The following is a 26,406-nucleotide window of genomic DNA, read 5'->3' as shown; positions in this document are numbered from 1 at the left end:
ACCTTCATTTTAAAAACACAAGAACCAAAGTCAGAAGATGCCTTGGCACCTTTTCTTTCCCCCCATGAGAATCTTTTGCACTGTGGTTTGTGGAGGAAGCTGACTAGCAATCTAGGTGTTGTGGTGGTTATCAAAAAAGAACAGTGGCCGTTGAGATAATGTATGGGTCTAAATATGTCAGCAGGTGTAAAAGCTGTCTTGTCCCACTGGGGCTACAGGAAATGTTTTCACCCCAATATGCAGGTCGCAGATAGGTCAGAGAGATAGTACAGTACCAGGGTGTCAGACCAGCCACAGTGTGGTTTCTACAGTCATGTGGCCTCTCTAGGGCCAGGGGAACAGACATGCCCATCTCTAGAAAATGTCTGAATGTTCACATGGGCACCCATAGGGAGAAAACTCCTTTAAAACAAAAGTTCTACAGAGTCAAGGGCCCTCTTTACTGTTAATCTGGGGCCTACTCACCGCTTCTAGAACATATCTTGGACATTCCAATGTGTTCGTTTGTTTCTCTGTGCTTTCTGTGCATTCATTTTCTCATTCGATAATTATTCTTGAGTGCTTCCTTTATGCCAGCAACTTTCCCTTTTTCCCTATCTGAATTCTTCTCTGAATTCTTGAAGATTCAGCTGGAATCTCCCGTCCTCTGGGATGCCTTTGTCGTCCACTCCAGCCCGCATTTTCTCCCTCTGTTGTTTGCACTGTCTACATTTGTCATCTGCTTTGAACACAATGCTCTCACATGTAGGCTCTGCCTTACCAACTGGACAGACAAACCTAACATTGTTTAGCCATTTGCAGCCAACCAAGTTCATGTGTATTTTTACATTTCAGTCTCACAACATTAGGTCGATAGTATCATCATTCCCGTGGCAAAAGTGAGAAAGCTGAGGGCTCAGACAAATGAAGAAATTTGCTTGTTACATGGTTGGGGTAACAGTGCAAGAGTCAGAACTCAGGTTGGTCCGTCTGACTTTAAAACTTCTGCTTTTTTGTCTTCCACCCCACTATACTGTCTTAAACTTCCTTTTATTTTCCATTGAGTCTTACACATTGTCTGTGATCAACTACATTCTCATTGGTTGAATTGCTCTAAAGCTTTCTGCTCCAGTTTGATAGAAAATACACATTCACTTTGGAAACCATCACAGAAATACGGAAATGTTGGATTGGATTGCGGCATTTTTGTTTCTAGTGTTATCTTAATTTCTTGGGTTGAGCCTGGAAGAAGATGAAGATGAAATAAATATGTCACCACTATAAACCAGCCTATTAGCACACAGCTATCACATCCTGCCCTACCCTCCAGAACAGAATTTAATTTCTGGGGTGGAGAAGGAGAGGGAGAGTGCTACTGAGTTGGCCTAAACAGAAAAGGTGACTTGATATTTGACATTTAGTGAAATTCCTCACTTTTCATCTAAGTGCCTTAGCATCCATATTAACTCAGCTCAAGTTTGCTATTTAAATTGGGAGTTTGGCTTTGTGTGCTTGTTGGTTTGTTTGTTTTTTATATGGGTTCTGGCAGTTCTTTACTCTAGCATGAGATTAAGAAATTAGTTTCACTCTCTTGATTCAAATTTAGGCTACCAAATTATTAAGGGTCCCTCCAATATTGGGTGCCGTGTTCATCTATTTACACAGGCAATCATGTTATCTGTGAATGAAGACAGTTCATTTCTTCCTTTCCCATATGTATACCCCACACCCCCCTTTTCTTGTCATATTTTAGCAGCTAGGACTTCCAGTGTGATTGTGAAAAGGGATGGTAAGAGTTAACATCTTTTCCTTGTTCTCGATCTTGGGGGGCAAGTCGCCCACTTCTCACCATTAAATATGATGTTAGCTGTCCACTGGGGTGAGCTGAGTGAGCTGTGGACAGTGGAGCTGAGGGGAAAAACAAAAGAGAATTCCTTAGAACTTTCTTTTCACATCATCAGAAAACATTGTGGGGACAAGTATCTATCTTTTTTTTTTTTGGTTGTGAAATCATCTTTAATTGAAAAATTTTTTTTTGTAGTTCTTAACTAGCTGGACATTCCACTGCACCACTGTTGATGTCATCTATGATGTCATGAAGGTGGCGGCCATCAACATTGCAGCCTCCAGACTGGGCAGTCCCCAGGATCTCTTTATGGTTCCAGAGAGTCCTTTAGCTAAAGGTTGGTAGTGCATCTATCAGGCAATGTTGACAATCCCATCAAAAGTGATATTTCCACTGTGCTCAATGTTTCTTTTGCTTCTTTCTGTCTCTTGGCAGTTCCTTGAGGGCTTTGATGATCAGGGCAGAGGCAGGAGGCACTGCCTCAGCCTGGGCCTGTCTGTTCTGGATGGTCAGTCTCACTGTCACCCTCAGAACCTGCTGAGCACCGGGTGCTTTGGTGATGGCATCACCAAACATTTTTGAAGACAGCCCAGGGGGGCTGATCTTGGGGGCCAGAACAGACATGGCACTGATTTCCCCGCCAGGGCACCTCAGCTATATGACTTTGATCCTACTGGGGTAGAACTTTAGTGGCACGTTAGAGGCAGCTGGTGTTGGATGAGCTGGATTTGGGAGGACCGAAGAAAGTCGCACCAAAGCCCCTTCAAGTGGAAAGCCTAAAAAAACCCCAACAAGTATCTATTTTAAGACAATAATTCATAGTGATACACAAACCTTTTTTTTTTTAACATTGGTATTCTCTCCCCCTTCTTTCTCACATTAGCACCCTCATTCTATGACTTGTAAAGATAACTGTAGAGCTTGCTTTGGTCAGGCTACGCAGTGGTTTTATCCATGAACTGGCATTAAGATTCTACATGTCCTGGGAACTTTATTAAATGTTTGTGGTTTTGGTGGGCAATCGGTAACGGTTGCTTTGAACATTTCCTAGGATAATATGCAGTGACTGGCTCCGTGACATAGAGCTTTGGGGCTATGCCACAGGTTGGAATAGATGCAGAATTCATTCCTGTGGAAACTTCACTGCTTCTCTTGGCCCCCGTCTGTATGGAGGTTCAGCAGATTTTAATGCTGGCTCCAATCCTGATTAGGTCCTTAGCTTGGCAAGAGAGGACATTGGCCCTACCTTACACTTGGCTTATGGCCAAAGCATAGCCAGTCTTCCTTGAATAGAAACAATAGATTATAGAAACCTCAAGCTTTTGCTTGATAATATATCATCCTTGGGTCAAAGAATATCATCAGATGGTTGAAGACATGGACTGCATTTTCCTGGTCTTTCAAATAATTCATTCTGATGAGTTGAACTTTGACTTGTGCCATTAGTCTGTACTGAAGTATAGCTCCTGAAACCTGCTGTTGTATTCATTGTGGATTATTACTGAAGGTGGAATTCAACACACTACATTGGAGCAGGGAGGAAATTCTCTCTAGTTTCAGTATATGTACACCTGTGCTTTGCCTGGGCACCTGTTTTTACCTTTTAGAAACCAGGAAACTTATAACCAATATTATGCTCTGTGCATTTGCCCTGGGAAGCGCACTGTCAAATGTGGTCTTCTCTCTACCTAGGATTTGTATCTTACTCCTTGCTTTATTGCCTTTGCCTACTTTATTTTTCCTTCAGGACAATATTCTCATTGAAACAAAACTCTAATTGTACTGTATGGATATTTGAAACTGGCACAAATCCCTTTCTGAGCAGGTCAGGGCAAGTCTGAATTTGTAAAAGCCTCCTCTCCCTTGATGAAGGTCAGCATGGTATATGGAAAATTCCAGAGGAAAGAGCAAAGGGGAAGCATATCTTTGAAGAACACAGGCCAGCGTCTGTTTACATCTCAGTTCTGCAAAACACTCTTCTAACTTTCACAGGCAATACACTCAGGTCACAAGGTTCAGCTTTCTCAGGAAATCATGGAGATGTTCCAGAAATGAAAGTCCGGGCCTATCGACCAGAAATGCCACAACCAAAACCAAACACACCCTTTGTCAAGACCTCATAGCACCAGTCTGCCTCATCTCAGAACACACACTGGGCCCCATGGCAGAACCTCCAGAATTCATGCTTCTCTATGGCCCTGTTCATATCTGCAGGTCTCTGATTAATTGTCTTTATTTCACCCACTAAAGAGTCAGGTAGGCTGGTGAGCTCTATACAACCCCTTGGAGAAGTCATGGACTTCTCAAATTGAGAATGCCTTCCTCAGCCATGGCCTCTCCACTAAAGATGTCCTCAGGCTGCACTCGGTGCCCTTTGCTCAGCCTACAGCAGCCTGCTGGGTGCTACACATCCTTCAAGGCTCACTCAAGTCCTTGAAGTTATCTCCACACCACCAAGAGTTATCCCTCCCTGCCTGCAATTACTGCAGCCTTAGGTTTGGAGCATGTTTGGCCCTTAAATTCTGCTGTCCTTGTGGCTAGGCCTTTTTATTTGTCATGGCTCCTCTCCAGCTAGTTTTAAATGCCTAGAGGAAACACATATATCCTAACCTTGGTCTTGTATTTCCCAGGCACCAACATGATTCTAAGCCCAGAACGTCCTTCTCTCCCGTGGCTCTGTATTACCCTCCTTCTTTCTATTCTTCCCGCTTCTCCTTCTGTTTTTGAGTCTCTGTTAATCAGTTTTGCTGTGGTCACAAGTAACCCCCAAGCCTTGGTGGCTTATAGAACATAGATTTTTTTTTCTGTGTCATGAACACGCTGGGTCAGCTGTGGCTCTGCTCCATGTGTCTTCTCATGTGGGATCCCCAGTGAAGGAGAAGCCCTGATTGGAAATGAGTCATGGCTGAAGGAGAGAGCTAGAGAACTGGGAGAAACCTGCACTGTCTCTAAGGCTTTTCCTCTGTTCTTTCCATTCATCCCATCGCCCTAAGCAAGTTATGTGGCCAAGTCTGGAATGGCAGGGATGTGAACCCCACTTACAGGAAAGCACTTAAGTCACATGGGAATGCTGGAATGTATAATCATCTTTCAAGGAAGGAGGCAAGATTTGGGAACAGTGAAACATTTTATTGCAGTAGGTGGCTGGCCCTTGCTGGGAGCATCACCTAAGGCAATGAATGCTCGTATCTAGGTACAGTAGTTTTATGGCACGTAACAATTTTAGCTCTGTTTTATAGCAAGGCAACAGAAGCTCAGATAATTGAACAACTTTTGAGTAAATGAATGAATGTCAGCATTTCTTTCAGCTTTTCTAGTTCACTACTCATGCCCAGCACCGTCAGCATCTTCCTTCTCCAGGTAATGCTCCCAGTGTTGCTCTCACCGTTTTCCACGTGGTCTATAGAGGAACGTTCAGTAGATGTTAATAGATTACTTGTTTTCTATCCAGATTAAGGTATGTGGATGTCTCAGTCACTAATTGTGAGTCTGATGGTGGAAACTTTAAACACCACCCACAGGTAGGACTAAGGGAGCCTTGTTAATAGTACATGTTAAGCCTCTCTTAATATATGTTCCAAATGCTAGTCTCAAATCATTAGGGGCTCTTGACTTGAAATCAGTTTAATGGATCATCACAAATATATATTTTTAAATGAAATAAAATAGAATGAAACAAAAAGTATCAGACTTCATCATGTGTAACAAGGATGTTTCATCAAACTTATGTTTCAGTTATGTGTGTGTGTGTTGTACATATACAGAATTACAGTCTAGAATATGTTTTTTATTAGTTGCCATCAAAAAAAGTTTTGAAAGCCATTGCTTTAAAAAATACCCCCTTCAGTTCATTCACTGGGTCTGTCCTTTCTGGGATCTGGTTCAATGAGTAGCCTTGAAGGCTGCAGTCCATCTTCGTGTCTCATCTTGCCATAAGGGGCTGACCTGTTTGACAAGGATGGGCTTTCCCTTTCTTCCATGACCAGGGCCTAGAACTAAGCATGCTGTAGGCTTCCAAAACCAAGATAGTTGATCAAGACACTTTCTGTAAGGCCCCTTTCAGCTCTATGATTCCATGAGCCTATCTCTTTTGTTGCAGAAAAAGCAACCCACCAATATAGCTCATTATTTTTTTATAACATGAAACCATGAAACCCCAAACATTTGGGGCTCTGTCTTCATACCTCACTCCTATGTCTGTGCCATTAGATGATATCAGATACTCAAGTGTTTGCCAATTCGTGAGGATAGTGGTCATTGTTGTCGTTTTGTCTGGCTAGCCCTCTTTCCTGCCAGTTCTGTTCCTACTTTCTATCAACGGCATTCAACCATAGCAATTGGGCCAATGGATAAATGTGACATAGCCATTAGAAAGCTTCCTTGAGATTTTCTCTAAGGAAGCTGAGATAGCTTTCTCTTTCTCTGGACTTATAGCTGGGTACTCAAAAATGACGTTAAGCCTAGAGCCTTTTCTGCCCCTCATCTGCACGAGGAAGCTATGTGCAGGAGAGGAGGAGGGCCACGCTGGGAGAGTGGGTGAATGAGAAATCACAGAACACACCTGTAGGTTGAAGATACCATGGTTTGACTTCTTGGCTCCATCTGACCTGAGGTCAAATCTACTCCTATTTTTTGAAGTCAACACGTACCAATACATTCTTTTCTTGTGTAAACTAGTTTTAGTTTTGTTCACATACCTTTTGTTAAAAAAAATTACATTCCTTCTTCCCCAAAGTATTTGTTGATCACAAAAATATGTCATGCACAGAGTTTTATCTAGACAATAACAATTGCAAATCATACCTGCAGCAAGTTCTGCTTCAAATTTTTCCAATTTTTGTTTAGTCATTTCTCCCTCTATTGGGACAACAGAAAATGTCTTTAGACACTGCTAAATGTCCCTTGGGGGTGAGAAGTGGGGCAACATTGTACCTGGTTGAGAGCCATTGCTGAATAATATTGCTTTGACTTAACACCACAATTTTCTAAACCAATCCTCTATAATTTGGATTTTGAGATTACTCCCAACTTATTGCTATTACAAATAATGCAGAAATGAATGCTCTATGTATGTACTTATTTATATTATGAAATTAATATCCTAAGAATAAATTCATCAAGGTCAAGTGGTAGGAATGATATTTATTGCCAAGTTGCTTTTCAAAAGAATTTCATCAGTCTCCAGCATAAGGTACAACTTTAATTAACTGATTGTTTCCACTCCATGGTGCCAGTATATAGTCTAACATGTTGCAATTTCAATGCAATTTCAGGTTCACGTGGTGAAAGGAATCTAGAATTTGGAGTCAGACTGGTCTGGATCAAAACCCAACATTAGTACTGATAGGTTGACCTCAAGTACTTTCTTAATCTCTCAGTCCCATGTCCTTATTTGTACAATTGGTCTAGCAGCCCCTACAAGGGTTGTTTTGCTCAAAACTATTGACTGACATTGATCTTTACTACTTTGGATGCCCAAAATGCCCCTGCCTGTGATGTCAGCACTGAAAAATACCATTTGTGTTTCTAAAAGCCTGGAGAGGAGGAGAAGTTGACCTCAATCACACAGGACATCTGCGTTTCCCACAGAGGCGGAGGGTGTTGCATCAGGGAGGCGGTTGCTTCATATCAGCTCTGTCTACGCTGGGTGCCTGCCTTGCTGGAGGCTATGGGGGCCATCCGGGCAAGAGGAGGCAGAGATTGCTGGCACCTGGGATTACAGGAGCAATAGGTACAGATGACAAAACTGAGGGCTGACCTGGGTGGAGCCTGCAATAAGGGCTGGGGTGTGCTCAGGGGGACAGGAGTACCGGGGCTGTGGGGTCGGGGGAGAAGGCTTTATCAGGGCTTTGGCTGGGCTGCAGGTAAGCGCTACTGAGGTAGAGAAGACGAGGGGGTGGTCAGGGAGGAGCCCCGCGGCGTGAGGAGCCCGAGGTGAGCAGGAGCGTGCTAGGAGCAAGCAGCGGGGAGTAAGGGAGGGCAGGGTGGGGCACAGGCCGAGTCAGGACAAGGTGACGGCACTGGCCCAGCACCCCGGCCTGCTGCTGCTGCTGGGGTGTCTCAGAGCAGGTATTTGCAAAGGAACTGATGGGTTGCTGAGTGGACCAGAAAGCTGGTCTGAGCCCATAACAGCTGGACTCTTCTTGGTAACAGTCACAGGAATACAATACATACAACTTTAAGCAAAAAAGATACTACTGTTGGTGATTCCTCACAAAGTGGAAAGAAATTCCATACGACCCAGCAATTCCATTTCTAGGGGTATTCCTCCCAATATTGAAAACAGAGGCTTGAACAAAAACCGTATGTGCACGCTCAAAGCAGCATTACTCATAAAAGCTAAAAGGTGGAAACAGCTGAAACGTCCATCGGTGGATGGCTGGATAAACACAGTGTGCTATGTACAAAAAATGGAATATTACTCAGCCACAAGGAGGAAAGAAATCCTGTTACATGCTACAACACGGGTGAACCTTGAAGATATTATGCTAAGCTGAAGAAGCCAGGGGCAAAAGTCACATGTTGTATGACTCCATTTATAGGTAAATCCATAGGGACAGAAAGTGGGCTACTGGACACTAGGGTTGGTGGGGTGTGGCGGGAGTGACAGCTAAATGGGCCTGGGCTTTTCTTTTGGGATGATGAATGTGTTTTAGAGTCAGAGGTGGTGACTGAGCAACATTGTGAGAATGCTAAATGCCACAAAATAGGACATTTTTAAGTCGCTAGTTTTATGTTATCTCATTAAGGGGAACTGCCGCAGACTCAGGAAGGGTAAGCACACCGCTGGGCCTCAGAAACAGCTGGAAGTGGGATTCGAAGGCCTGTCGAAGGCTTCCCTCAGCTGCTTCCTGGGCACCTGCATCATGGTCCCTCCCTTCTCATGGGGGACGTGTGGCAGCTGAGAGCTCTGAGATGCACGGAGCCCGTGGCCTCCCAGGCGCTCAGTCTCCGTGACAGTGCTCCTTGCTGGTCCAGCGTGGGTCAGCTGCTCACTCCTTGGTCGCTCCAAAGCAGCAGGGACAGGGTCATACAGCCTGCAGGGACTGGGGGGACAGACGGAACCTACATGCTGAGAGGAAGTCACTCGGGGCCTTTGCCTGAATGGATCAGATTCCAAAGGAGAATGAAAAAAGCTTGCTAAGCAGGTTCACCTCGCAAATGTAATACGGATGTTCACAGTAAATGCCACCTTTCTGAGGAGCATCCACCTCCAGCTCCCCACCCCAACTTATTATGGCAAATGATTCTCTTTCAGAGAGTCCAAAACAGATTTACGGAGGTGGCTTTGCTTTTGCTGTCGCTGGAACCCCACAGGGTCAGCCGCGCACAGAGTAGGTCCTCAGTACGTGCCTGATGCTGCTCCTGATTGCAGGCCTCCAAGGACTCATTTCTCTCCCTCATTCCCAGCACTTCCTCCGTCAACAAGTCTGGTCAGCGCGACATCTATCATACATCCTGGCCCCTGGGCCCTCTCCTCAGAAGGCGCCTCCTAGTGCCCCGGCCTCTGCCGTCGCCCTCCGCAGTTCACTGCCCACAGGGCACCCACCCGACCCCTGAAAGGTAAAGATCGTGCCACACTTTCCTTAAGCCTTTCAATGCCTTCCCCTGGAATACTTTCTAGAATTGCTGATAGCTGGGCTTTCCGCAGACCGATCAAATCAGAGTCTCAGGGCGAGGGGACGGAGGGCTGGGCAGGAATGCTTTCTGGAAGCCGCAGAGCGGGCTCTACAGTGCGGCCAGAGTTGGGCGCTGTGGCCCTGTGCTCTGGTAGCTGCCGCCTCCGAGTTCTCCTCTGTCACAGGTACTCTCCTCTCTGATCACCTCCTCTCTCAGTTCTCCTCTGTCTCCTTCGCACCACATTCCTGCCACACTGACCTTCCTGCTCAAGCCCACACAAGCTCATGCTGACTTCAAGTGTTTACACTGACTCCCTATTGGGCCTGGAACGCGTCACCTTCAGGTCTTCACTTGACTGGCTCCTTGCTTTTCTGATCTGTGCGCAAATCTTACCTTCTCAGAGTCCTTTTGACCCTCTGTTTTATCTGAAGTTGTTTCCACCAGTTGTTTTCCACCACGTTAATCTGTTTTCCCATCTTCACAGCGCTTGTCACCATCTGAAATGAGCTTAAAAAGAAGTCTTTCATATCCTGTGTCTCTTACAAGAATGCCAATTCCATGAGAGAAGGGACCTTTTTTCTTTATTCATACTTTATCCCCAGAGTCTAGAATAGTGCCTGGCATTTAAAATAGGAACCCATGAATCCTGAATTCCACATTTTTTAGAAATGGGCTGTCCATTTGGCTACTGAGCACTTGACATATGGCTAATTTGAATCGAGGTGTGCTGTAAGTGTAAAATATACACTGAATTTTAAAGAGTATAAAATGAATGTGAAACACCTTGTTAATAGTTTAAAATGTTTATTACATGTTGAAATGATAATATTTTTGGTATAGTGGGTTAAATAAAAGATTATTAAAATTTATTTCACTTTTTATTTTTACTTTTTGTAATGTGGTTATTAAGAACTTTTAAATTACAGGTGGGTCACATTAAATTTCTATTGGCTAGCTAAGGAGTTGAAAAGGCAGGTGACTCTGTCAGGGGTGCATCCCCCCCAGCTCCCATAACTCCATAGCCCCTACACTTCAAGTTTCGTTTCTAGAAAGGTTTGGTGCCCTTCACGGGTTTCCTATGTATGCAGACAACATCCCATGGAATTGCCAGGCTAAGCACCTTTACTACACTGGTTTGAGCCTCTCTCTGCTGCTGCTTTTTCTTCCCTTCCTCACCATTAGTCCATCTTGGTTCTCTTCTTGAGCTTTTGCTGTAATCTTATGAACAATTGATATATGTTGTTTGGCAACCATGCTTTCTGATTTTCATTACATCTTTTCTAAGAGACACAAAAACCAAAGGTAGACTCAGAAAAGGAAGGAGGCTTGAGCCTGAGCTTAAGGGATCGAGGACATCTACTTGAAGCAACTGATTTGCTCCCCCGTGATCCAGGACCACAGGATAGTGGCTTGCCCAGATTTAGACAGTTCTCAGAGGGAATCAGTCATCTTAGCATCCAGGGGTTCCTCAGCCAAGTCTGGTATTAAAATCCTTACTTTGTCAAGCTCATTGGATTTTTCTATTCCAGAAAAGCCAGGAAATAAAGTCATTCATTCACTCACTCACTCACTCACTCACTCACTCTACAAGGACGCGTGGAGAACCTGCTGTGTCAGGCACTGTAAACAGTTGAACAAGACACAGTCACCTGGTACCACTGGGAGAGGTCATCTGAGAACAAGTCAGCAGAGTAGAGGTATGGAGAGGACCTGGTCCTCCATGGCATCCCTGCACTTCTGAGTAAGCCAGCCCTGCAGTTTGATCTATATTTGGATTTTCTTCTTTTAAGACTTTTTTTTTTTCCTTTCAGGATTCCTATTGCTTGCAGCTGAAGTATCCTACCTGATAGGACTGGATGTTCTCGAGGTGACATTTCTATTCCTGGCTGTGTTCATTACATCACTTCAAGATCAGCCATTGCCTTTGAGTGAGATAAACTATAGAAAGGTACAGAATTAGATGAGAAAGATGAAGACGTAGTTTGCCTTGGGACATCCATTCCATTGATCCCTTTTCTATCTCCCAACTCATCAGCACCCCTTCTTTTTTAAAAAAATAAATATTTTTGCTGATTTCAGAGAGAGGAAGGGAGAGGGAAAGAGAGGTAGGAACATCAGTGATGAGAGAGTCATTGACCGGCTGCCTCCTGCACGCCCCCAACCGGGGACCGAGCCCACAACCCGGGCATGTGCCCTGACAGGGGAATAGGACCAAGGAGATCTCCTGGATCCCAGGTCGATGCTCAACCACCAGCCACACAAGCTGGGCATCGGCACCCCATTCTTCATGTCCTTTCTTATCCAGCTTAGATACCATCATCTGTCATTTCAGGACGGCTCTTGCCAATATCCCCAAACCCCATCCTGCATAATTTTTCCTGTCAACTGTCTTTATACATTCATGCTTTCCAATCTTAAATCGGCTCTCAGGACTGGGCCAGCTGCACCATGTTTCTCCCGTCAACTCACTTCCTTACATTCCACAGGGACTACCTGAAAACTATTTTTGCAAACTTCCATTTCATTCCTCGATATCTCCCATGTTGCTAAGAAAATTGAAGTTATCAGTTGGGAACCCTCTACAATTCCCCTGCCAATCTACAAACCAACCTATATTTACACCTGCCTTTTCTTTCTGTCTTTCATTTTTATAAATGAGGTTGTTCCTTTTTCTTTCTAAAGCCATTTCTTCCGCCTGGCTTGGATTTTACTTCTTGTACCAATCATCAACCATTTGTCAATTTAGTAAGCATATTTAAGTCTCTCCCATCTTTAAAAAAAAAAATCCTTCCTTGATCCCAATACCCTACTCTAGCTATCACCCTATTTTTCACCTCCCCACACAGCCAAACTTCTAGAAAGAGCTGTCTGTACTTGCTGTGAGACTGTTGGCACTGTGACTGGGATTGTACTGACTCTAAAGATCAATGTGGAGAGACATGATATCTTTAGAATATTGTCTTCCAATCCTTGAACATGGTAAAGCCTTTCATTTGTTTTCATCTTTAATTTTTCTCAATAAGGTGTTATATTTTTCTATGTGAAGGTTTTGCAAAACTTTTGTTAGATTAAGTCTTAAATATTTGATATTTCTTTTTGCTATTATAAATAGTCTTTTTAAAATTTCATTTTGTTTTTTGTTTATACGTATGTAGAAATATAATTGAAACCTTTTTATTGACCCTGTGGAGACAATCTTGCCTAATTCACATATCAATTGTGGTAATATATCTGTAGATACCTTTGGATTTTTTTATGTTCACAATTATATCATCTGCAAATAACGCTTATTTCTTGCTTTCATTCCTTATGGAGTATGTACTTATTTACTACCTCTAATACAATGGTGAATAGAGGTAGTAACAGTGTGAAACTTCTCTCACTTCTGACTTTAAAGGGAAAGCTTTTAACATTTCCCCATTAATTATAGTGTTTGATATAGATTTTTTAAAAAGATAAACTTGATTAGATTAAGGATGTTCCCTTCTATTCTTGGTCACTTAAAAGGTATAGATTCTTTTAAATTATGAAGGAGTTTATGTTAAATTTTATCAAATACTATATTTTTTTGTACCTACTTATAGACTCATTTTTTTCTTATTTTATTGATGTGACAAATTACACTGTCTAGTCAATCTTATATTCATGTAACAAAATCAATGTGGTTATAATTTGTTGTGTTTTAATATATCACTACATACAGTTTGCTAATATTTTATGTAGGAATTTTTCATCTATGGACATGAGTGAGATTGGCCCATAATTTTTCCTTTCTTAAAATATTCTACTTAGGTTTTGGTAGCAAGGTAATGTTTATCTTATAAAATCAGTTTTGAAGCTTACCTCTCTTTTGGTTCTAGGAAAGAGTTTGTGTATGACTGATAAATATCTTCACTAAATGATGGGTAGAATTCACTTGTAAGAATCTGGGCCTAGAATTTCTTTGTGGGAAAGTTTATAGATTAACTTTTTTAAAAAATAGGGTGTCCCCAAAAATGTATACATACTTTGAATAATTATTAATTCCAATGTTTCTTTCTTTTCAGATTTAACCCACTGGAATTAATAATTATTCAAAGTGTGCATATATGTTTTGGTGACACCCTATAGTAAGATGACTAATTGGATTTTTTACTTTTTCTTTTGTCAGTTTTGGTGCATTTTGTTTTTTTCAGAATTTGTCCATTTCATTATAATTTTCAAATTTATTGGTTTTAAGTTGTTCAAAATATCTTTTCAGATACCAAAACTTGAGTAGAATATTTTAAGAAAGGAAAAATTGATCTCTTCAGTTCCTATAGGATCTGTAGTGATACCCCTGTTTTACTCATAATATTAAGTATCTGAGCTTTCTTTATTTTTACTTGAATAATCTCACCAGAATTGATTAATTTTATTAGTATTTTCAAAGAATCAACTTCTGGCTGTATTTATCCTATCCCAGACATTTGTGGAGTCTGAGGCAAGAGTACACATGGAGGCTTATATTACATATATTTATAATATATATTTAAAATAACAAATATGTATTCTTCATTAACTAATAAAATTATGTAACAACAAAACTGAAAAATATGTGAAAGATGTGGTTTTTATATGGGTAAAGTTGGTAAAAAATCAGAGATAACAATTTAATTTTTATTGGGCATATCTGAGTGTTCTGTATATGAAGTAATACTTTTAAAATTAAACTTTTATTTTTCTTCTTTGAAACAAAATTAATAATTATGTCGTTGTAATCTAGGCTTTCAGGTAACTTGTATTTGATTGACAGTAATGCCAAATTAGACATTCTTGAGTCTTTGTAGTTCTTAATTTTTAAAATTAATTTTAATTGGAGAAACTTTTCTCTGCGGAAGCAGTAGCAACTGAAATGGTCAATTAGATACCTAAAGCATTAATCAGTTTGGAAATGAACCAACGATTTCAATCCAAGTACAAATAAACTATTGTTAATATAGAAACATAACAAAATATTTTGATGGTATTAAATAAATCTTTAAATTAAATCATTTGAAAGAAAATTTAAATTCTTGTCACTGTAAATTAAAGCAAAATCTGGATCTCTGTAGTATTCTTTTTTTTTTTTTAAACTGTTAAGACAATTTTTGTGCTTTTACTGTATCATGAGGCATTAAGACGTCCGAACAAATCAACATCTGGGCGGTGAGGCATCTACTTTCCCCCTTCACTTATTGCGTTACTAGAGCAACTTGTCCGATTGAAAGAAAAAGCAGCAGCTTTTGCGGCACTCAGGTCTTTCCGAGGCCGCGCTGGTCCCAGACAGTCGGGAGCTGGTCTCGCGCCCGAGCATCTCGCACCGCGGGCAGAGCGGCTCGCGCGCCCGCCCCCCCCCGGCCCCCCCAGCCCTCCCCCGCCCCCCCGGCCCCCGCCCCCCCGGCCCCCGCCCCCCCCGCCGCGCCCGCCCCCCCGGCCCTCCCCCGCCCCCCCACGCCCGCCCCCCTGGCCCTCCCCCGCCCCACTGGCCCCCCCCCGGCCCCCCAACCGCGCCCGCCCCCCGCCCCCGCCGCGCCAGCCCCCGTGGCCCTCCCCCGCCCCCCCGCCGCGCCCGCCCCCCTCCCCCGGCGCCCCCACCGTGCCCGCCCCTCCCTCGACCTCCCCCCACCGCGCCCGCACCACCGCGCCCGCCCCACCGGGCCCCCCACCTTGTTGGCGGCCCTGGAGCGTCTGGGGGGCGAGAGCGGTCCCGGGGGCGGAGGGAGGGGAAGCGGCTCGGGGCGGCGCTGGGCGGGTCGGGAGCGGGGCAGGGCGCGGCCGGCCCGCCATTGGTGCAGCGCCGTCGATGTCCTTCGCCGGGAGGCCGCGGGAGCCTGCAGTCCCGGCCGCCCGCGCTGGCCCGCAGCCGCCGTGCCCCGGGGAGTGGCCCTGTGGGCGCGGCGCGGCGCTGGACCGGGCGGCCCGACGGCCCGCGGCACAGCTTCGCCCGGACAGCCGGCCGCCCGTGTGCGTGCCGTGAGCCGTGTCCCGCTGGGGTCCGTCGCCGTCGAATGAGGGGCAGCGGCGCGGGTGGAGCCGTCCGCGGGGCTCGGGCCTTGCCCGGCCGGCGCCTGGCCTGGGCGGCACCCCCGCGGCAACCCCGCCGTCGGCTGCGGTGTCCGTAAGTCCGTCTTCTCTCTTTCCGATTCCCCCGCGTCACCGGGAAAAGCAGCGGCGGTGTCCGTAGGTCCGTCTTCCGTCTTTCCGATTCCCCCGCGTCACCGTTGGCTGCTCAGCCGTTTTCCCCGTTTCCTGCCGTCGGGGTTGCAGTTTAAACCGTAAGGGCCGGAAGGTCCCGGGTTTCTCCGCGGGGCCCGCCCGTGTCCGCGCAACGCGCCCGTTTCCCGCGGCAGCCCCCCCGCGCGCTGGGTGCCACTGTAACTGCACCGCGCGTGTCTCAGGCGTGTTTTTTCCGCTTGAGTCACTGTCCCGCGGAGGCCGGGTTCGGACCTCGGGCGCTTCGGGCAGGAGAACCGTCCGCGTGCCCCTCGCCCCCTCTTTCTCCCCGAAATCAGTAGAAACACGTCCTCGGTGAGGATTCAAAAATAAATCCCCTCCTAACAGCCCGGCGTCAGGCAGAGCGTGCAGGCGTCTTGCACGTTTGTCCGGAGGGAAACGAACGTTACTGGGCATCAGGCTGTATTTTGCGTAAACGATGCGCTCGCTGCGGGAAGGTGCGGGTGCCGTTTCCAGGGTCACCTCCAGTTAGCAAAGTAAAGCCGTTTGTTAGTTTAATGACCATGCTTTCCTTGGCTGGACGGGAGGGCCGAGTTTACGTGTGGCTTCTGAACAATCAGGTAAGTTCTTTTCATTGCTATTGGTTTGAAAAGCGATCGAATCTTTATTAGGAAGTTGTAAGAGTTTCATCTGATGTGTCCAGATTGTAGAGTTCACAAGAATAATTTCCTTGCTTGTTTTTATTGTTTTGTTAAAAAATGAAAGATTCGTTAAGTAAAGGTACGCTAATGTCTTTTTCTCACATTCTTTTTTGGGTCACCTTTGACAGAAAGCTGTTTACTTTTATTGCTTCTGTTATCTAGAAACTTAAGTGGATCACCACTTTGAATATTTTTCTATCACTTTTTTCTTTACAACTTTTTTCTTTCCGGAGTTTTAACTAGCTGTTTTAAAAAATTAATTTATCTTCCAATTATAGTTCACATACAATATTATTAGTTTTAGGTGTACAACGTAGTGATTAGATATTTTTTTTACCTTATGAAGTGATCACCCTGATAAGTCTAGCATCCATCTGACATCATACGTAGTTATTACAATATTATTAACTGTATTTCCTATGCTGTACTTTACATCCCCGTGACTATTTTTATAACTGGCAATTTGTATTTCTTAAGCATGTTTACCTTTTTCACCCATTCTTCCTACCCACCTCCCATCTGGCAACCATCAGTTTGTTCTCTGTATCTATGAGTTTGTTTCTGTTTTATTTGTTCATTTATTTTTTTAAATTTTTTATTGAATTTATTGGGGTCACATTGGTTAATAAAATTAAATAGGTTTCAGGTATATTGTACTGTGTGTTCACCACCCGAAGTCAAGCCTCCTTCTGTCACCATTTATGCCGCCTTTACCCTCTTCTGCTTTCCCCTTACCCCCCTTTCCCTCCGGTAATCACCATACTATTGTCTGTGTCTATTAAATTTTTTTGTTTAATCCCTTTACCTTTTTCACCCAGCCCCCCCAACCCCCAGCCCCTCTAAGAGCTGTCAGTCTATTTTCTGTATCTATGAGTCTGTTTCTATTTTGTTTGTTTATTTTGTTCATTAGATTCCACATATTTTGATTTTTAGATTCCACAAATAAGTGAAATCACATGGTATTTGTCTTTCTCTGTTTGAGTTATTTTACTTAGCATAATGCCCTCTAGATCCATCCATGTTGTTGCAAATAGTAACATTTCATTCTTTTTTATGGCTGAGCAATATTCCATCACACACACACACACACACACACACACACACACACACACACACACACACATATATATAAAAAACATCTTTATCCAGTCATCTATGGATGGACACTTAGTTTGATTTCATATCTTGGCTATTATAAATAATGTTGCAGTAAATGTTAGAGGTACATATATCTTTTTAAATTCATGTTTTGGATTTTTTTCAGATAAAGTGGAATTACTGGGTCATATGGTAGTTCTATTTTTAATTAAAAAAATTTTTAGGTTACAGTTAAAATGATTTTTATCTGAAATTTTATGAAAGAACAGAAGCAAACCATACAAATGTTCATAACCATGGTGACCATTTAAAAATTAAATGGAGCAATGAGAGTGATGGCAGAGCAATGGTAGCATGGGAGATACCCTTGGCCTCTCCCCCTGAAATTTCAATAAGTTTACCAGCGATAATTCAACAAAGAATTCCCTACTCAACACTGAGGCACACCTGAGAGACCCACACATTGAAGCATCTAAAGGTGGACAACCAGAAATAAGCAAGGAAACGAGAAGGGAGAAAAGCTCAGATGGCCCAGACAGCCCACAGATGCAGCCCTGCAGCCAGGAGCCAGATGAGCGGCCGGGAGGGGGGGAAGCTGGTGGTAGCAGGCGCTGCCTTCAGCTGGCTGGGAGGAAGAGCGCTGCAGGGGAGCAGCCCAGCAGGGCTAGCAGAGTGAGCACTGACTGAGCCAGCAGACACCTGACAGAGCTTAGGGTTCTGCCACACAGATATCCACTGTCAGTGGTGGTGGTTTTGATGAAGAAAGGAACCATAGAGCCCTGCCACCCCTTGGACTCACCAAACTTGCCGCCTGTTGCCCTTGGTGTTGGGACATTTTATCTGCAATCCAAGAGCTATTGCAGTAGAACCACTGTTTCCCTTTGTGACTGATCCCTGGGTTTGATGCTTGGGGCTGGACCCCATGGAAGTCAGGAGATGCCATTATGTTGAGGGCAAAACAAACCCCACACTGCCAAACAGGGTGGCTGTACTGCCTTAGGGAAGCCTGTGGAAATCAAGTTTGGGAGATTGCAGAGGTAAAAAAATCTTGAGATTCAGCTCCATCCACTGGAAAAGAGTAGAAAGACCTCTTCAGAGAACGCTGCTATAGGAGGTATATTTATGCGTAGATAAAGGAGTGGAGCAAATACCATGAACAACCATGGTAATGAGGATCATCAGAAATAAAATGAAAAGTCCCCAGAAAGCAAGCTGGAACACATGGAAATATGTGATATAAATGACAGAGATTTCAAGCTTGCAGTTCTGAAAATACTCAGTGAGATGCGAGAAAACACAGGCAATTCAGTGCACTCAGAAAACAGATCAATAAACAAAACAAGAACTTTACCAAAGAGATTGAAACTTTAAAAAAGAACCAATTAGAAATCCTGGAAATAAAACATGCAATTAAGGAGGTTAAGAATGAGCTACTGAGCATAGAAAACAGAGCCAACCAGATGGAGGAAAGAATTAGTGATATCGAAGATAAGAATCTAGAAATGACACGGAGGGAAGAAGAGAGAGACTAGAGCATAAAGAAAAAGGAAAGAGCTCTATGAGAACTATCTGACTCCACAGAAAAAGCAATATTAAAATAATAGGCATTTTGGAAGAATAAGAGAGGGAGAAGTGAGCAGAGAGTCTATTCAAACAAATAGGGGATGAGAACTTCCCAAACCTATGGAAAGAACTAGATCCTTGAATCCAAGAAGCCAACAGAACACCTAGTTACTTCAATCCAAAGAGGCCCTCTCCAAGGCACATTGTATTAAAACTGTCAAAAATTAATGACAAAGAAAAAATTCTCAAAGCAGCCAGGGAAAAGAAAGAAGTGACCTACAAAGGAATACCCATCAGAATGTCATCTGACTTCTCAGCAGAAGCCCTACAAGGCAGAAGAGAGTGGAACCAAATATTCCACCTTGAGAATATTATGCTAAGTGAGGTAACTCAGCCAGAAAAAGCTGAGAACCATATGATTTTACTCATATGTGGGATATAAAACAGAAACTTGTGGACACAAACAGCAGTGTGGTGGCTGCCAGAGGGAGGGGGTGGGGAGCGAAGGAGGTCGTAATATGTAGTGACAGGAGAAGATATGACTTTGGGTGGTGGGCACACAGAGCAATATACAGATCTTGTAACATAGAAACCCACACTTGAAACCTTTATGTTCATATTAACCATTGTCACCCCAATAAATTTAATTAAAGAATAAAAATTAAAATTAAGTAATAAAAATAAACCTATTTTTAATTTTTGAGGAAACTCCATAGTGGTGGCACCAGTTTTAGCTATTTTTTATTTCTCCCATGTTCAAAGATTTAACATTAAAATTTTAAATGTATTCAAATGAAATACAAGTGTTCAAATATATAAAATTTGACTATAGTTTACCAAAATAAATTATAGTTACTAAAAATTAAAATTATTTCATGTGTTTCAAAAGTTATTTTTTCTAAACTATGCTAAATTATTTACTAAAAATAAAAGCAAAATACAAACTATAATTGAGCTATCAAAATTTTAGATGAAACTTATATAAGTAAACCTGAGACATTTAAATATTTTATTACTTAAAACATTAATTTTTTTATTAAAAAACTATTTACAATTCTAACATTTAATGTTTATCTAGGTGCCTAGATGAATAATCAGAATTACATTTTGTGCATGTTACATCTAGTCCCACATATATACAAATTTAAGAATAATATGAGTGGTTTAATATTGTAAAATGCTCTTCAGTCATCACGAGCAGCTACTGTGAAATCTGTAGTAATATGTGAATACCTCCAGAACCATTAATAGGAATATAAATGAAGCAACAATGTGGACACTCAGCACTACTGGAAAAAGTAATTTTTGATGCAAGAATGTAGTGAATTATTGCTGAGTTAGGATTTGACAAGTTAATCAGTTTGTCTTTCTTTCCACCTAAGTGCTTTGTTACTTAAATCCTCTGCATCTTTGATGTTGGCAGTGGCAAGACCTATAAATTTTCCTGGCCTTCTGACGGGTGAAAGAGAGTCTATGAGAGTTTCTGGGAGCCTGCATGGTGTTAGTCATGAAAACGAGCGTTTAGATTATGCACTGTGTTGGCACTCAGTGCCGGATCCTAAGTAACACAGGTGACCGTGTGTTCTTTAATAAATTGTGTGTCTGTGTGTGTTTTGTGTACTGAAAGGTATGGATGGAGATTCACTTTTTCTGCTTGTGGATATCCAGTTGTTCCAGCACCATTTGTTAAAAAGGCTATCCTTTCTTCACTGATTTACCTTTGCATTTTTGTCAAAAATCAGCTGACCATATCTGTATGGGTCAATTTATGGACTCTATTTTATTCCATTGATCTATTTTTTAAATCTTTACACTGTCCTTGTTATTGATATTTTTTACATCTTCATTATTGTAGTTTAGTAATGTCCTGAAATTAGGTCATGTATATCCTTCAACTTTGTTCCTAGTTTTCAAGGTTGTTTGTGTTACCATTTGAATTTTAAATTCAACTTAATTTCTAAAAGAAAGCAAGCTGGAATTTTAATTGGAATTGCATTGACTCTGCAGGTCAATTTGGGAGAATTAACATCTAACTAATGTTGAATCTTCCAGTTAATGAACATGCTGTCTCTCTGTATTTACGTTTTCTTTAATTTTTTTCCCAGTTTGTCAGCACATTATTTAATTTTCAGTGTATAAGTCATGAACATCTTTTGTGAAATATTTTCCTAAGTGTTTCATATTTTTGATGCATTAAATAGTTTAAAACTTTTATAATTATTTATGGCTATTATATAAAAGTACAACTGATATTCTTGGATGTTGACCTTCAACAGTCTTTCTAAATTTATTTATTAGGAGTAGTTTGTTTGTTTTTTTGTAAACTCCCTAAGATTTTCTACTGAGTTAATTATGTCATCTGTGAATAAAACTAGTTTTACTTCCCCCTTTGCAATCTTGATGACTTTATTTGTTGTTGTTGCCTTATCACAATAGCTAAAACCTCTAATACAATGTTGGTTAGAAGTGGTGAGAGCAGTAAACTCTGCATTATTTATAATCTTAGGGGGGAAAATATTCAATCGTTTGCCATTAAGTAAGATGTTAGCTGTGGGTTTTATGTAGATGCCCTTTATGAGTGTAGGAAGTTCTCTTCTACTACTAGTACTGAGAGTTTTAAAATCAGGAATGGATTTTTAATTTTATCCAATGCTTTTTCTGCATCTATTAATATGATTATATGGGAGGGTTTTTTGGTGTGTTAAAATAATGAGTTATGTTGATTGATTTTCAGATGTTAAGCCAACCTTGCATTCTTGGGATAAACAGCACCTAGTCATCATGTCTCATCCTTTATATGTACCATTGGATTCAGTTTGCTGAGTGTTTGGAAGAATTTTACACCTGTGTTCACGAGAGATACTAATTTATGATTTTTGTTTACTTGAGTGTCTATCTGGTTTCGGTATAAGGATAATGCTGGATTCAAAAAATGAATTGGGAATTATTCCTTTCTCTTCAGTTTTTAGGAAGAGTTTGTGTAGAATTGATGTTATTTATTTTTTAAATGTTTGGTAGAATTAATCAATGAAGCCATTAGGGCCTGAGGATTTCTTTAAAAAATATAAAGCTGTTGCCTGACCGGGCATGGCTCAGCGGTTGAGCGTCGACCTGGGATCCAGGCGATCGGGGTTCGATTCCCGGTCAGGGGGGTTGTGGGCTCGATCAATGACTCTCTCATCATTGATGTTTCTACCTCTCTCTCTCCCTCTCCTTTCCTCTCTCTGAAATCAATAAAGATATATTTTTAAAAAATATATATATATAAAGCTATTCTGGTTATTTCTTTCTTCTTGAGTCAGCTCTAGGTATTTTATGTCTTTTAAGGGATATGTCTTTTTCATATTAGTTTTTGAACTTATTGGCATAAAATTGTTCATGATATTCACTTATTACCCTCTTAGTATATGTAGCATTTATAGTGATGTCACCTGTCTCATTTCTGATATTGGCAATTCATGCCTTCTCTCTTTGATTCCTGATTCATCTGACTAAGAGTTTATCAATTCTATTGATCTCTAAGAACCAGCTTTTAGTTTCATTGATTTTCACTTTTGCTTTTGTTTTTCTTATTTTACCGATTTCTGCTGTTATCTTTCATATTTTTTTAAATCCTATTTACTTGGTTTTAATTATTTCTTTTTCTAATTTTTAAGCTGAGATCGCTGAGTTCAGACATTTCCTCTTTTCTAATAAAAGCCTCTCAGTAAGCACTGTGATGTAAAAAACGTAACAACAGTTGCATTTCCTTCCTCCTGACCTTTGTTGTGTTGTTGCCATTTTAGTTCTACAGGTTATAAACCTTGGAACACGTTGCTAATATTTTTGCTTTAACTATTTAATTATGTTTTAGAGACTCTAAACATAAAATATACTTTTAAATATTCAGCCACATATCAATCCTTTCTTTATTTCTTTAAGTATTTGGCATATTTTCCTTTTGCCTAAAAGGTTTCATTTTACACTGTTTGTTGTGTTTTGTTTTGTTTTTTGTAATGCAGATCTGCTGCTGCTGATTTTTTTCATCTTTTGTAATCTGAGAAAGTCTTTTATATTTGGTTTTGAAAAATTTTCATTGGCTCTAGATTGCTAGGTTGACAGTTTTATTTTTTCTTCAGTGTTTTGAAGATTTCATTCCACTGATTTCTAGCTGGTACTGTTTCTGATGAAAATTCTGATATAATTCTTATGTTTGTTACTCTTTATATAGTATCTTTTTTTTTTTGGTCTGCCTGAGTCTAAGATTTTCTCTGTCATATTAGTTTTATGTCATTTAATTACAGTGTTCTTTGGTGTAGTGTTCATTTTTCTTTTGCTTGGGGTTTGTGGAGCTTTCTGTATCTTTGGACTTATGGTTTGCATATTTTGGGAAAGTTCCTTCGAATAGTATTTCTGTCCTTTCTCCACCTTTCCAGCGCATGAATTTTGTCCACTCAGTTCACCGATGCTCTGTTGTTGTTTTTTCTGTTTCATTTGGGTGCTTTCTATTGCTGTGTCTTCAAGCTCACAAATCTTTGACAATGTCTGATTTCTTGTTAATCCTATCCAGTGTTTATTTTATCTCAGACACTGAAGTTTTTATTTTCAGAGTTTAATTTGGGCCTTTCCCCCCCCATATTCCATGTTTCTACATAACATAGTCAGTCTTTCCTCTACCTTCCTGAACATATGGAATATAGTTATACTAATTATTTTAATATTTGTTTTATCTACTAATTTTATTATGTGTGTGATTTTCATATCAGTTTCTATTGATTGATTACCTTCCCCCCCATATGAGTAACACTTTCCTGCTACTTTGGATGCCTGGTAATTTTTATTGGGTGCCAGACATTATGAGTTTTACCTTTGGGTGCTGGATATTTTTGTATTCCTCTAAATAACCTTAAATTTTGTTCTGGGATATAATTAAGTTATTTAGAAATAGTTTGACACCATTGAGGCCTGCTTTAAGTTGGGAGGGGATCTTTTGTCTAGGACAGCCTACCTGATACATCATGAGTTAGGAGATTTTCTAACTTGGCTGATGAGAAGACAAATTGCTCCTAGCCCTCTGCAGATCCCCCCCCCCCCCCCCCCCCCCCGCAGCTCTCCCCTCTCGCTCCTCTGCCAGAGAACTTTGCTTCCTTGGACTCACCAGACTCCCAGCTCTTCCTGCTCAACTCGGAGAGTGTCCAGGCTCTGCCTGGCTTCCCCGCCCACGCCGTGGCCTGTAAATGCTCCCTAGCAGTGAGTTGGGGCAATAGTGCTGCTCACTTTGTCCGATTCTCATCTCTTAGGGACCCCTGTTCTGCATTGCCTGATACCCAAAATCTGAAAACTGTTTTTCCCCCAGCTCTCTTGTTGTTGTTGAAGCTGGGAGGGTGAATCTGGTCCATATTACTCTATCTTGCTCAGAATAAGAAGCTCAACCTCTCTTTTGAACTTAATGGGTATTGCCTTTCTACTTCCTACAATGAATTGTCCCAAGCTTAGCACAATACTCTAAAAAACATACAGTAATTTGAGCTAAAGCCTATTTGAAAATTCTCATTGCTCCTAAAATTGTAGGTATACAATAAATCCATATTGAACTTCTTAATATGCCATTAGATTCATTCACTGTTGACTGCCTGCCTACCGTGCAATATGCACTGGTCTAGCTACTGGGAATAGAGCAGTGAGCAGATCAGATGAGAATTCATGCCCTCTGGAATTTATATTCTACTGAAAGATTGATAGATTTGACCATGCAACAGCTAACATTTATTGAGTGATTACTATATGCCAAGGATTATGTTAGGCTCTTAGTCATATCAATTTAATTCATTCTATCCTTCAATCAACCCTACGTGATAGGTACCATTATTATGCCCATTTTATAAAGAAAAGAAGAGGTAAATTACATGCCCAGGGTGGCACAGTTAGAAGGGGGCAGAGCTGAAATTCAAATTTCAGAATCTGGCCTAAGCACATGCTACACAGCCTTTATATAGTAACTCAGAAGGTTTCTGGGATTGACTATGCTTTTTGAGTTCAGATCTCCATTAGTACATAGCTTTAAAAATCAAGGTCAATCAACTGCTCCAAATTATGCAGAACTCAGACCATTCTCCAACTGGTTCCTATTTTCTTGCTAGTAAATACAGTGTCACCTTGAGAAGAGGTCTTGCCCCCAAGCCATTTACGAGCTGCTCAGAATGTTGGGATCCAATCTCTCCTTGCCTTTATCATCTCTATAGAAGGCAGTTCTTTACCCCCTGAGTATTGCTTCTAAAACGAATTCCAGCTTTTGTGCAATGAATCTTCAGTTGGGGCTTCTTGGTCCAATGTTTTACAAGAAGTGCAGGCAGGCTCCAGGCACAGCTTTTCCACTTTACAGTGCATTTTCACACCTTCAGGGGAATCAGGCCAAGAGTATTAAAAATGGGGTATTTGATTCTGGACTGGACTCAGTTACGATATGGGGCTGAGTGGCTGGCCAGGACTGAAGAAAGAGACCATCTGAATTATTTAGCTGATGACTTTTAAAGCTGTGGGTCTTGTGCTATATTATCTTTTATTTAGCTTAGACTACCTGATTCAGATCACAGGCTTCTTGGGAGTTAAATGCAATCAGCATTTGCTTAAGGAAAGAGCACTTTGCATGTTGTCTGTCATATACATGACAATAACTGGTCCCCTGTTGTCTGTTTACATGGCTGTTTAAAATGCTAAATACATAGACATGGAAATAATTAAACATTGCTTGCTGAATTATAAATTATACATAAATTATATAGTTACAAATCAATTAAAATAAAAAATACTAAAGACAGTACAACTATTTTGGACACCATTGTCAACATAATGTGGTGATGTGTTGGTCTCATGATTTGTTTTATGAACTATCAAAATAACTTCGGGCTTAGAAAGTCACTCTAAATCTGTAACTTTTGTTTGAAAAAAATCATAGTTTTAATGGCTATATATGACTTGGAACAGCTTTTGGCCAAAACCACATGTCTCTCCCTGCCCAAGTAAGGATATTTTAGCCTGAAATTGAAGGAAAATATCAATATTTGGCTGGGAAGTAGAGTTGGTTTATTTGTTATTTGCACACTGGGCATATTTCTTTTATTTTTATGTTTTAAATCAGGAGCAGGAGAACGCTTGGCTTTATTTCTTCCTGCCCACTTTGGGCTGTTCATTTTTGTGCCTGGCAGAAAAGAGAACTTGGAGAAATTAGTTGCCCAAATGTGTGATTTCTTGGTCTGCCGGGACTGGGCACAAAGCAGGCTCTCCTGGGACCTTCGCGGGTTGTCCAGGGTGTTTGTAAAGGGGTGGGAGGTGCCCACCCTGTCTAGATGTAGCAGTAGCATTATTTCCCAGTGTCCTACGCGCTCTAGCAACCTGGGCAGGTCCAGATCTTTCCAGTTCTCTGGGACAGATGCCGGCTGTTGGTGA

At 41.6% G+C, this 26,406-nt stretch overlaps 1 pseudogene across 1 annotated transcript in view; it reads right to left on the bottom strand.

Annotated features, from left to right (window-relative positions):
- Positions 1-2,023: 2,023 nt before the first annotated feature.
- The window catches only part of LOC308566009 (large ribosomal subunit protein uL11 pseudogene), a 34,177-nt pseudogene continuing 9,794 nt past the window's right edge, over positions 2,024-26,406 (bottom strand). The window contains exon 3 of the transcript in view: positions 2,024-2,547. The product of the transcript in view is annotated as a large ribosomal subunit protein uL11 pseudogene (transcript). The remainder of the gene's footprint in view (positions 2,548-26,406) is intronic.

Source organism: Miniopterus schreibersii (genome assembly GCF_964146895.1).
Source record: "Miniopterus schreibersii genome assembly, chromosome: 13".
Lineage (NCBI taxonomy): Eukaryota > Metazoa > Chordata > Mammalia > Chiroptera > Miniopteridae > Miniopterus > Miniopterus schreibersii.
This window is presented reverse-complemented; position numbering and strand designations above follow the sequence as displayed.